The sequence below is a fragment of the Lissotriton helveticus genome, chromosome 11 (genome assembly GCF_964261635.1).
Source record: "Lissotriton helveticus chromosome 11, aLisHel1.1, whole genome shotgun sequence".
Classification (NCBI taxonomy): domain Eukaryota; kingdom Metazoa; phylum Chordata; class Amphibia; order Caudata; family Salamandridae; genus Lissotriton; species Lissotriton helveticus.
The window spans coordinates 312,828,745-312,842,662 of record NC_136072.1 but is presented as its reverse complement, the minus strand read 5'-3'; positions in this window follow the sequence as shown (position 1 = coordinate 312,842,662).

Here is a 13,918-nt window from a genome sequence, read left to right as displayed (position 1 = left end):
ACAAACAATTCTCTTGTTAAAATCTGCGGATTATGCAGTAGATGAAGGATTATGTGGGAACTGCGACAAATCCATAATATTGTGGAAAATACTGCTGAATAAAATGGTATAATTCCATTCACCCAGAGTATAGCATATACTGTCAATACAATAACTTCAAAATACATTTAAGAATATGGTAGTTGTATCTCTGTATGTCAGGAATATATTATGCATCCAGTTCCCCCCAAAAATGTACCACTTCGAAAACTTCCTTCATCTCATCCAGATCTGGATGTCCAAAATATACCTGAAGCTCCACACCACCAAGACACAATTCACACTATTTGTCAAAAACAACAAGTAAGGCAAACTTGGCACAGTGACATAAACACATATATTTGAACCCCACCATTCACCCATGCCAAGTCATTGGACTCACTCTAGACGCTGACCTCACCCTGAAGGAACGTATTCTTAAGAAAACCAAGACGGTTGGGTACCATCTCTCTGTATTGAATAAAGTGAAACCATTCTTGCGAGAAAACTGCTGGCCCAGTCCTTGTACTCTCACGTGCAGATGGTTGTAAAACCTTACACAATGGCTTTCCAGACTCCACACTGCCCCAATAACGCCCCTACCCCACCAGGCATCCTATATGCTTCGGCATGCCTCATCTGGGCTTCAAGAAATATGATCACATCACCTCCTTCCCTGTTCATATAATAGGCTGCGCGTTTCCCAAATTTTTTCCATTTTCTGTAGCACGTGGTGTGAGAAAGTGGCTCTATATATACTGGACAATAATGAAGAACAGTGTGTATAGAGTCCACAAACCCCAAAGGTATAACAGAGGGTAAAGTCAGGACTGACCTTACTCTCAAAAGTGGTAGCTTAGTCGAGCAGTAAGGCAGTACCAGAGGGCAGTGCAAAGCATTTGTTGTACACACTCAGTCAGCAAAGGATTTCACACACTCAAAGACTGAACTCCAGGTGAATGGTTGATATATCCAAAAATATAGTTGTTTTATTTTTAGAACCAACAGGCATAAAAATATACTTTGCTAGATAAGAGAACTCTCATGTAATTACTTTGCAAGGAAGCAACGAAGTTGGTGAACACAATAGATACAGGAGTTGCTGAAGGCAACTCAAGTCTAGACACACTTTAGCATTAAGCTCAATGAATTGTTACCATAAAAGTACAGTTGATTACCGTACAGATTACTTTAGTAGTTCCAGGACTAGATCTTACATTCAGTCCTGGGGTCTAAGCTGAAACCAAGTTAGCAAAAACGTTTTAGTTACTGTGGTGAATTTTCATGAATATAAAGCTGTTTTAAAAGTTCACACTTAGAAACTTTTCAATGACAATCTGGCAATGTTATTCAATGGGAGAAAATACAGGTTGCAGGTAAAGTATGATTGCGTTACTTTTGCAATCCAGTACTGGGCTTCTAGGGCCAGCACTAGGGTCTGAACTTAAAACAGGTAGGTAATTGCGTTTCGGTATTTCGTATGATTTTTAAAGAATATTTCAAGGTTTCAAAAGTAGGCACTTGGAAGAAATTTCATAGAAAAACAGACCATGGGTTCCTATGGAGAAAATACAGATTACTAGTAAACCCGTTAAGGATTACTTTTGCGGTTCAGTACTGGGCTGCAAGGTACAGTACTGGCTTCTCGCCTGCTTGAAGGTGAGTACTTCGGAATTCGGGCTTCGGCTGATTATATATGAATATTTGCAGTTTTTAAAACTTCACACTTAGAAAATTTTCGAGTCAAAATGGGTCAATGTTATCCAATGGCAGGTAAGTGAGTTACCGGTTTCCAGGTGAGTACTTGGCTGGTGAAGTTCAGGTTCCGGGTGTAGACTCAGGGGTCCCCCAGGGTCAGGTAAGTATAGTCGGTTCCGCCCCAGCAGCGCAGGGCCGGCCGGGTGCAGAGGTAGGTAGGCCCAATGATATCCAACGAGGGAAAGGGGGCCTTCGGTTGGTGGCTGCTGGCTAGCAGGCCACACGGCTGTGGGAGCTGATCTCCTGGTCACTTGCTCAGGGCAAGGGGGGAAGTAGGATAGGACAAAGGTGGCACAGCCAGCGGCACTCGGGTTGCTGGGTGCAGGGTGCTCTTGAGCCGCCGGGCGCTCAATGTTATCCAATGGGAAAGGTAAAAAAGAAATGAAGGCTGCAGGCTCGGGGACGGAGACTCTCCAGGGGCGACCAGCACTTCGAGAGGTAAGTTGGGATCTTGGAGCACAGGTAGGTACCCCAAAGAGAGGCACAGTGGGCCGTAGGGCGCCGAGTGCAGGGGTGTCTTTGGGTGTCGGAAAAGCTTACCCTCGGCAGGTTGGGGTGGCCCCTGGTTCTGAGTCGGCAGTCGTCGGCTGGTTTGTCAAGGAGGGTCTTTGGGCACTGGACTTCGGGTCCCAGTCGCCGGGGGGGACGTCCTCGTGGTCTTGGTTCGGTTGGCCCAGCCCGGGCTCGGCGGGTGCAGAGTGGGCCGGTCCGGAGCTTCCTGGTTGCCACCAGGTGGGTTGTTGCAGCAGAGCCTCTGCTGATGGGAGTCCCAGTCTTTAAGAGGGTCAAGACAGGCAGGTCCTCCGGGTGTCCCAAGGTTGCTGTCCGCAGGAGTCGCCGGGATTAGGAAGGAGCAGGTTCCAGGATCCACAGGCCGGTAGGGCTGGGGCCAAGTCAGTTGTTGTCATCCTGTTGTTAATTCAGAAAAGGGAACGCGGTTTGCGTCCTTGGCTGATGCACAGCAAAAGTGAGAAGAAACTCTTCGTGAATTCTCCCAATTTTTCAAATTTGTCCCAAGTAATCCATGTTTAATCCGATGACTTTATAACCTTTGAATGCTCCATATTTTTCACCTTTTATATTATTCACTCCAGAGACAGCGAGTTGATATGATAAGAAATGTTTTAATATGCATTTTCAAATGTCTTATGTTGCAAAAAGCTTAAACATAAACACGTGCGTTCAACATTCCTTCGACCACGCCACAATAAAACCCAATGCATTTCGAACTGTCCATTAGTTCTTCGTCAGGGGTACTGTAATAAATTTAGAAAAGGCCACGCCAAAAAATATATCTAGACACGCTGCAATTTCACAAATGACAAAGAATGCTAATTCAAATTACATAAACATCACCTAACCCTCCCGTGCAAAAAATCAAATCAAATAACCAAGAAAAGCTCAAAATCGGTCTGACACGAGACCATGTTACCCAAAAGACGTTTGTTACATTTAATCCTCCCGTTTATACATGACAAGAATCAAAGATTAAATATCAGTGTAGTACTCTCCCCTTGCTGTTTTTACATTAATACCACTAGACATTACGTCTTTATTACCTTGCTCTCGAGGTCGGTGGCTTCTACTACATGTCTTCAATCTTGTGAGCCAACAACCTAAACGGTGTCGATACCAGCTGTAGCCCTCCCATCTTGCTTGTTATTTAACCCTCCCTTCGCGCTATTTCTTAATGGGTCCTTGAAATTGCAGCGTGTCTAGATATATTTTTTGACGTGGCCTTTTCTAAATTTATTACAGTACCCCTGACTAAGAACTAATGGACAGTTCGAAATGCATTGGGTTTTATTGTGGCGTGGTCGAAGGAATGTTGAACGCACGTGTTTATGTTTAAGCTTTTTGCAACATAAGACATTTGAAAATGCATATTAAAACATTTCTTATCATATCAACTCGCTGTCTCTGGAGTGAATAATATAAAAGGTGAAAAATATGGAGCATTCAAAGGTTATAAAGTCATCGGATTAAACATGGATTACTTGGGACAAATTTGAAAAATTGGGAGAATTCACGAAGAGTTTCTTCTCACTTTTGCTGTGCATCAGCCAGGGACGCAAACCGCGTTCCCTTTTCTGAATTAGTTTAATTGCTGTGTGTGGACGAGCACAGCGCTGATCGCACGCTTTAACCTGCAGTCACAGCAGAACCTATTAACAATCCTTGAAAGGGAAGGTGTGCACACGCTATTCTTGCTTAGTCATCCTGTTGTTAGCAGCTGCACGGCGGGTCTTGTTCTTCTTGATCTTTTTTCTTCTTTTCGTTTCGGGATCTGAGGAAGGAAGGTTCAGGGAGCCCCTAAATACTGAATTTAGGGGCATTACAGGTAGGGCAAGGACAGGGACCAATGGGTCCCTGTCCTGGGGTGAGTACACCCCCTAGTCTGCTCCTCTCCTGTGGGAGGGGGGCAGGAGCCTAGCTGGAATTGGGCAGGGCTCCCCATCTACAAGATGGCCGGAGCCCGGGGTCGTGCTTCACCTCGTCTCCCCCACCTGAGGGGTGGGGTTGGCACATGCTGGCACCCCCCCCCCTTTGTGATGTAGTTTTTCCCGCCAGAGTGGGGGTTAGAACTGGTGGGGGCCAGTTGATGGGTACAGCAAATGGTCTGGAGAAGCTCACAGAGGCTGCATGCCTTTGAAGCTTCCCCCTGCCCATCCTGGGGGAGGAGATCTAGCACCTCGCCCAGGATGTGCCATGTTGCGGGCCCAGGAGAGCGGGGGCTCTCCACCCAGGGTTCCAGCAACATGTCTGCTGTGTGGCAGCCTCTGCAACCACTCAGCCCAGACGTGGATTGTAGGTTAGGATTTCAGCGGGCATTTCTAAGATGCCCTCTGGTGCATTTTACATTAAATCACACACTGGCATCAGTGCGGGTTTAATGTGCTGATAAGTTTGGTACCAAACTTGTCAGTCTTCAGTGTAGCCATTATGGTGCTGTGACGTTTGTAATGACAACCTCCCAGCCCCATATACTCTTAATGGCATCACTGCACTTACAGTGCCCAGGAATGGCCCTGGGTACTGTAGGGGCACAGGGCTCATGCACCTGTGCCCACACCTCTGGCATAGGGCACCCAGCTAGAGGGGTGACTGAAGTATGCTAGGGCAGTGGGTTCTGTGGGCATGGCACACAGTGATGTGTGCCATGTCGACTCTTGTTTTAGTTCTGTACTTAGGCAATCAGCCTGCAAAGACAGTGTGTGGGTGGCAGGTTACAGGGCCCCTGAGGGTGGCACAATAAGTGCTGCAGCCCTCAGGGGTCTTCTCTGGTCACCATGCCCTGGGTACCTAGGGTACCATTTACTAGGGGCTGACAGGTGGCCAGAGATGCCAATTGGGCTTTTAGTTTCAGCACAGTTTTAGGTAAGGAACAAAGGCCCTGGGTACCTGGTTGGCAGGAACCCAGGGAACACTCAGTCAAAGCGCATCAGCAGTTCAGAAAAAAGTGGGGGCATACCAAGGCAAGAAAGATGGCACTTTCTCACATGTGGGTATACACAATTCGTCCTGGGCTGCTATGTTAACTTTCACCCAATGCATTTTGGGTTGGATAGCCCTTCATCAGGGGTAGCCATAGATTTAAATTGAAACCACTATTAATATTTGTGATATTCAGACATAAAATATAATTTTCAAGTCTCGACCCATTTTGCAAACTATAGTCCTTACGTTAGGTGTGAGAAATACATCAAAAACACCCATAACTAACAAACCCAACCATTATCTTACTCCATGTTTAAATAAAAAAACTGTTGCCAATCAAATTTGACCACAAACACCACCTGTGTAACTTCCTACTACCGAATGTATGCCAAATGACACCCCCATCATTTTTATCAACCCATAATTTTCGTCTATACCTGCGTCTGTTCAATGCTATTTCCAGCAATTGGACCGGCTGTTCTCCTTACACCACCATGCGTGTGCACAAACACCAAACTACTGCTCCGTGGTTCTTATGGGATGTTTGTGGTCGAATTAGTTTTCAAAGGTTTTTTATTTAAATTTGAATGCTCATCAAGTACCATCGTTCAATGCAAATCATGAACCATCACATAGAAAATATTTTGGCAATGAATAGAAACAAACTCATATCAATAAACAATGCATTGAAGGAGTGGATAGGCGAAGTGAGAAAAGTTTCAGAGACAAAATACATTTGCAAATGAATATGCAAATTCAGAATATTATCTATTCTAACCCAAATAAGAATAATGGAAAATCTACCCTCTGGCCAAAGGGCAGCAAAGCCTTTCAAGAAGAGTCAAATGGCAAAAATTAAGTCAAGAGTCAGGAAACAGGTAGGCCTCTATCTGGAAACAGCAAACCAACGACAGGGGTGAGCTCCCACTAGTTGATCAACACCTACAATAACCACACCCTTCAGCGACTTTCAATTATACCCTAAAACCTAAATGTCCACCCCACATTTGTTTTAATATGAGAGCAATCTCAGTCTCTCATTGACTAAGTATAGGGGGGCTCTTTGTTGGAGATTGCGAGTGTACCTGACAGATTCTTGTTTGTCCCCTTACCTTGTGGGGAAATCGACACACGCCGCCAGGGGTCTTTGCCTGCCCGCCTCCCGCCGCCTAACTCCTTCAACCAATGTGGAGTAGGGCCGCCGAGCGGAGCGTGGGCGGGCACCTCATAACTACAAATCCCAGCAGCCCCAGCGGGGCAAAACTACAGCGTTTGGCGCCAGGAGGCGCTCAAATAGAACGTCATCCCTGACGAGTGGGGGCTCTTTGTTGGAGATTGCAAGTGTACCTGACAGCTTCTTGTTTGTCCCCTTACCTTGTGGGGAAATCGACACACGCCGCCAGGGGTCTTTGCCTGCCCGCCTCCCGCCGCCTAACTCCTTCAACCAACGTGGAGTAGGGCCGCGGAGCGTGGGCGGGCACCTCATAACTACAAATCCCAGCAGCCCCAGCGGGGCAAAACTACAGCGTTTGGCGCCAGGAGGCGCTCAAATAGAACGTCATCCCTGACGAGTGGGGGATCTTTGTTGGAGATTGCGAGTGTACCTGACAGCTTCTTGTTTGTCCCCTTACCTTGTGGGGAAATCGACACACGCCGCCAGGGGTCTTTGCCTGCCCGCCTCCCGCCGCCTAACTCCTTCAACCAACGTGGAGTAGGGCCGCCGAGCGGAGCGTGGGCGGGCACCTCATAACTACAAATCCCAGCAGCCCCAGCGGGGCAAAACTACAGCGTTTGGCGCCAGGAGGCGCTCAAACAGAACGTCATCACCGCCTCGCGGGACGCGAGCGGGACGCCCGGGCAAAGGGCGGGCCCTCTACGGCCCTCATCGGCAGGAGGAGGCTGGACTGGGCCAGTCACCCTGCCCAAAAAGCTGTGGAGGTATCTAGCATAGATTTATATTTTATGGACGTCTCAAAATATCACTCTGTTAATAGTATGGAGATGCGTGAGACAAGAAGCAGGGCAGCAGCGGGAGGGAAGAAACTAACAGGCACCTTAGATGACTTTATTGTGAGAACTAACATATTGATTGATGAGGGGATCTCTTTGATGGAAAGAAGGGTATCGCAGGACTTGGAACATGCAAAAAGGTCCTCTATGGGCCATTTTGCTAATGTACGGAGCCCAAATAGAGGAGATAGTATCAGTTTATCAATGGATATGACTAGTACAGCTGTCTCACAAACTCCTCTCGAAACTACTCAGATTCCCCTGGTTCAAACTCTTATATCCCCCCAGGCATCTACTAGCGTTCTGATACACATAGCAGCCACACCTAAAGATAAAAATGTTGTGCTACAGGGAATAAAGGAAGGGGCAATCCCCAAAAAGAGGACAAACCAAACTATGCTCACTAACACAAGTGGCAATGACTTATTGACAGACACAAGTAACGCTCTTACTGCTAATGGAAATACACAAGGAGAAGACGGCCTACCCCCTAACGCAGTGTGCCTAGCTATCCCGGATGACACCATTTTGGATGATTCGATGGCTCACTTAATATCTAATAGCTCTAGTAATAGCTCACCTGAGGGTAGTCTTACTGCTGGTAGGGAAAGAGAAACTACAATGCTTTACCTGTTGGAGACCTCAATGAAAACTTTATTAATTCCCCTGATAGATCATCTTAAGGAGTTGGAGAAACAAATTCAAGACCTGAAAAGAGAGACACATACGCAGTATGAGAACTTGGCTAAACAAATAGCCAACGTAAGTGCCCCTAAGGCTCAAGCTATAGTAACATCATCTAATAAACCTGGGCCTATACTGCCAATGGGTGTCCCAAATAGTACTTCTCTGGGTACAACTAAGGCCGACAAAGGAAAACCACCTAATAATCCACTATTAAAAACGGCATTAATACCTAAAAACGTAGCCGTTTCTACCAATAAGGCTCCAGCTCCACAAACTCCAGTTCAAGTACCTGTCAAAGACCAACCAGTTATAAGTGATGCACGCAGAAATATAAATTTACCACCAAAAGCCTCACCATATGTCGTGGTTTTAACCGGAGCTCCGGAACTAGATGCTCAATCAATTGAAACCAATGGGGCATTAATAAATAAGGCCATTCACTGGCTTAATAATAATTATCCTCTCCCGCCAGCGATCAAAAGTAATATCCTAATGGCAGAAAGGGCACCATGGATTGGGTATAATAAAAAAAGGGCTCAAGGCGACTGTGGCGATAACTTTTGAAAATCCACGTACTGCGGAATACATCACAACGAGGGCCCCTGGAAACCATGGCCTGTCCATTGTAGCTAGGGCACTACCCTATTTTTACAATGATGGGGAACATCCGGATAATGGGTGGAGCTGGACTAGGGACAACCGATATCCAAGATGCAGAATTGGTGTGGATTATGATAGGAATCAGTATAACACACAATGGGGAGGGGTGAATGAGGATGGATGGAATGTGGTGAAACATAGGGGGAGGATTCCACACTTTTTCCCGCAAAGGTATGAGCCAGGATGGTTTGGTAATCAGCAACTTCCTCCCATTATCCCATGCCATAATCGCTTTGACTGTCTAGAAATGTTGGTTTGACTCCCTGAGGCCAAAGAGGCTCTAAAGGTTTCTACTCCTGTAAGCCCAGGGGAGATTAATCTACCCGGGTATGATGTGGCAAACGAAACTCGAGTGGAGGCTATGATAACACAAGGGATGCTGGGTGGCCAAGCTGGGGCAGCTGTAGAGGTGTCCCCTAAAGAAAAGTTCTGTAAAGTGATCTTTTGGAATGTGGCAGGTATAAAACAAAAAATTGTCAATCCATCTTGGGATGATGTAATTACTGGTGTAGGTATACTAGCCTTACAAGAAACTTGGGCCACTGCACCGATACATTTAAATGGTTACAAAACCTTCTTTACTCCCGCAGTAGGGGGTTTATATGGAAGACCCAAGGGTGGATTAACAACATATATATCTAACCTGCTAGTATATGATAAGATTTCTTTCTCCCCTGGATCCAGCTACTATCAGAAAATAGTGATAGACACAAGGAAGGGCCCAAGGATCGTCTTTTTAAATTTCTATAATAACTTTTCAAGTAGCATGATTAAGGAAGTACTCGCATTAATAACTGAAGAATTGCAGACTGAAATTGACAAGAAAAAAAGGGGCGAAGTAATGATCTTGTGGGGGGGGGGTGATTTTAATTGTACATTGTGTAAAAAGGGTCAAAAGGGTATATGCGGCCTGATGTTGGAACAGGATATTAATTTAACGCACTTTGAACATACCCTACTTGGAGACTCATTAAATGAGATGATTTTTAATTTTGATCTTGGGTTCACGAATGGAATAGCCAACCACACAATGTCATTTGCTCCAACTTTTGTGGGTCGGGGGGCTTCGACTATTATCGATTTTAGTCTTTGTACAAATAGCTCTGCTGGAAGATTGATTAGCTCTAGTATAATGGACTTAGCACTAAGTGACCACTTTCCACAGGAAGTAAAAATGGAGAATCTATTTGTCCCACCCGAAAATGCAGTAAGCTCTAAGTACACGGTGCAGGATGTGAAGTTAGGTTCCCAAAATGGTTATACTCTTAAATGGAGCAAAGTGGTCCCGGATAACTTTTTGTCCAAAGTGATGACAAAGTGTTTGAATAGCTTTTTGATCTGTTTGAGTGAAGATGCAGAGAGTAATGATATTTTAGCCCATTTTAACATTATTGCTACCACAATTAAGGAGGTGCTGTGGGTTACACGAAAAAATTGCCTAAAGCTTACCAGGAAATGGTTCAATAATAAGTGCACTAAAGCCTTAACAAATCTTAGATACGCAATCCATCAGAAACCGCGGGACGTAATCCTAATTAGAGACTTAAGGAGGAATTACAATACAGCATTGAAGGATAGGAAGAACATGATAAAAAGGGAAGCGTGGGATGAACTATGCTCGGCTTCACAATCGAAGGATTCAGCCGCTTTTTGGAGGGTTATAAATACTCCGCTCCTGTTTGACAAAAAAGCATGCATAGAAATTGCTGTCACAGAAGATGAGTGGGTGGCCCATTTTTCCTCCCTTTATACAGCTGCTGAACCAGTGCTCGATATAGGTCATGATTCCATGATGGTAACTATAGATCCACCTAAAGCTCTGGCTGTAACTCTTCCTGAAGTCCTTGAGAGCTTGAAGGCAACTAAGGGGGGTAAGGCGGCTGGACCAGACGGTATACCAGCCGACCTTTATAAGGCCAATACTGACCTATGGGGGCCAATGCTAGTTAAGCTTTTTAATGCTGCCTTGGCAAAAGGCCTAATTCCTACATAGTTTACATCAATAATAGTCCAGATTTTCAAGAAAGGTGATAGGCAGAACTGCACATGTTATAGGCCAATTTCCTTATTATATTCCTCCATAAAAATTCTGGGTAGAGTGGTTTTAGTTAAGTTGCAACGCTGGGCAGAAGAAAATGGGGTGTTAAGCGATTTCCAATATGGCTTCCAAAAAGGTTTAGGCTCTGGCTGTAACTCTTCCTGAAGTCCTTGAGAGCTTGAAGGCAACTAAGGGGGGTAAGGCGGCTGGACCAGACGGTATACCAGCCGACCTTTATAAGGCCAATACTGACCTATGGGGGCCAATGCTAGTTAAGCTTTTTAATGCTGCCTTGGCAAAAGGCCTAATTCCTACATGGTTTACATCAATAATAGTCCCGATTTTCAAGAAAGGTGATAGGCAGAACTGCACATGTTATAGGCCAATTTCCTTATTAGATTCCTCCATAAAAATTCTGGGTAGAGTGGTTTTAGTTAAGTTGCAACGCTGGGCAGAAGAAAATGGGGTGTTAAGCGATTTCCAATATGGCTTCCAAAAAGGTTTAGGGACCACAGAGCAAGGGCTAAACTTATTTATCTTGCAACAGAAGTACATAAGGGCTAAAAAACAACGTCTATACCTCACTTTTGTCGACTAATCCTCGGCTTTTGATTGCGTGTCCCATAACAAGCTGTGGGTAATAATGGCCGAATTGGGAGTAGACAATGCTATTATATGCTGTCTGAGAGATCTATATTCTGGGGCCACTGCAACGGTCAGGTATGGGAAGGAGGGAGAATGTAGCAGACACTTTGGGATTGGTCGTGGTGTACGCCAAGGATGCGTTTTAGCACCCTTTTTATTTTTGTTGTACACAAATGGCTTGGAGCAACGCCTCGTGCACGAGGGCAGGGACATGCCTATGGTTGGTGGGAGGCCGGTCCCTGCCCTACTGTACGCGGACGATGCAGTCCTGATGGCACGCACCCCTATGACACTTCAAACTCTGGTTACAACTTTTAACACCTTTATGCTTAGTTTGGACCTGAAAATTAATTGTTCAAAGACATTTTCTATGTATTGTGGGACAAGAACAAGCAGGCATTTGAAGTCCATCTTCATAAATTCAAATCCCCTAGAGAAGACTCCTACTTTCCCATATCTGGGCATTTTGTTTCAGGAAAGTGGCTCATGGAGTAGTGCTATTAATGCTAGAACCTTGTTATTCTCCAAAACTATTATGGCTTTACAGTGCTTTATAAAAAAGTTAGGGAAAAAACCCATAAGGGAGATTTTAACCATTTATAACGCAACTTGTATAGCAGTAGCCATCTATGGTTCAGGATTATGGGGCTACTCAAATGTCAGTGCAATTCAAACCATGGAAAATAAGTTCTTACGGCATATTCTGTCCATTCCTGAAAGTACTGCGACCTTTATATGCCACTGTTGGACAGGCCGCATGGTCGGGCTACCCCCTCCCCGCAATGGGACCTGGACCCTGGCTCCCCCTGCATCCCCAGCCAGAGTCCCCGACAACCACCCGAAGTACACTGCAATTCCTCACCCACAAGACACCAGCTCCGAACACAGCTGGCCCGGGTCACCATCCACACCACGGCCTCGGCCCAGCCGCCATCTTGGGCCACTACAGCACGAGGCCGCGTGGCCTCAACTCGACCCTCACCCTGGGCCCGGTCGGGCCCGACATCGAGGCACCAACCTCCCCCCGGGAGGCAGAGTGACCACTTGGCGAGTCAATGGGAGAAAGGAATCGTCAACGGCTCTCCTCCGCCAGGTGTCGATCACCCCCGGCCGCCTGGGCGCTGGCTCCACCCCCCTGCTGGGTGTCTGGACTCCCTCATCCCGGACCTCCCGGCCCCCCAGGCGCGAGGGTCCGGACATCAAAGGGGACCAGACCTATAACTGGGGCAGGACCAGACCAGGAAACCAGTTGTATCCTGGAGTCGAGAGACCCGAGAAGAACTCATCTGTGACTGGCCTGCTGGCGCTGCCGCGGCCCTCTGCCTCGTGAAACCATCGTCTTGGCCTGCTGGCGCTGCCGCGGCCCTCTGCCTCGTGAAACCATCGTCTTGGCCTGCTGGCGCTGCCGCGGCCCTCTGCCTCGTGAAACCATCGTCTTGGCCTGCTGGCGCTGCCGCGGCCCTCTGCCTCGTGAAACCATCGTCTTGGCCTGCTGGCGCTGCCGCGGCCCTCTGCCTCGTGAAACCATCGACTTGGCCTGCTGGCGCTGCCGCGGCCCTCTGCCTCGTGAAACCATCGACTTGGCCTGCTGGCGCTGCCGCGGCCCCCTACCTAGGGAGATTATTATCTTGGCCTGCTGGCGCTGCCGCGGCCCGATCCACAGACACTCCAGCTCGAGGATTGTGAGCTCGCCTCTTACCACTACCTGTACCGATCCGGTACCAAGACTGTCCCGCTACCCCCTTTCCCTACAGAGACTAGAAGTGAGAGGACCCCCGGGTCCGAGATATCCTGTATCGCTGATATCCTTGCCTTAAGAACCGTATATAAAGCATTGAACTCGACTTGGTGTGGTGCCTGTTTGTGGGGAGGGAGGTAACTTGTCTGTACGATCACCGGAGGCGGTCCCCCTCGGGGATCTCTCCCTCAGTATCCGGCCGACCCTCAGGGTCCCCGTCTAACATTGGTGGCCAGCGACGGGATCCGAACCTACGCATAATCGTACAGAAAGTCACCCGACCCACGACACACGACCACCATGACAACAGAGAGCGGAACAACGGAGAAATTCCAGATGGAAAAATTGGAAGATTACAACCACCGAGAACTGAAGCAATATTGCATGGAACTTGGTCTCCCAACCACGGGTCTGAGTATGAAGGAAGACTTCAAACGAGCCCTAGAAGCCTGGGCGGAAACGGGTACGGCCGTACCCCGAACACAAACAACCGAGACGAGCCCCGCACCAACTAAAGAAAGAGCGGGTCTCTCCCTGGAAGAGATCCGAGAAAGAGAAAAAACCAGACTCCACAAATTAGAACTAGCCCGACTTCGCTTGGATGGAGAACTCAAGCTGGCAGAACAAAAAATAACCCTTACGGCTCAGGGAAGAGCGAGAAGACAAGCAAAGACAGAGAGAGCTAGAGGAAAAGAAACTAGAGTACGAACATGAGCGCAATCTCAAAACACTGGAGGTCCAGAAACAGAATAAAGACCTCGGGCTCCCCGAACGACCGACCCCGTCTGCCTCGACCGAACCCAAGGTTCACATCCCCAAAGATGTCATCCGGGAATACCACGAGAACGATGATATACAGCAGTGGTTTAAAGCCTATGAGGTGGCAATGACCTCCCACCGGATTCCCCGAAGCGATTGGGGAGCCG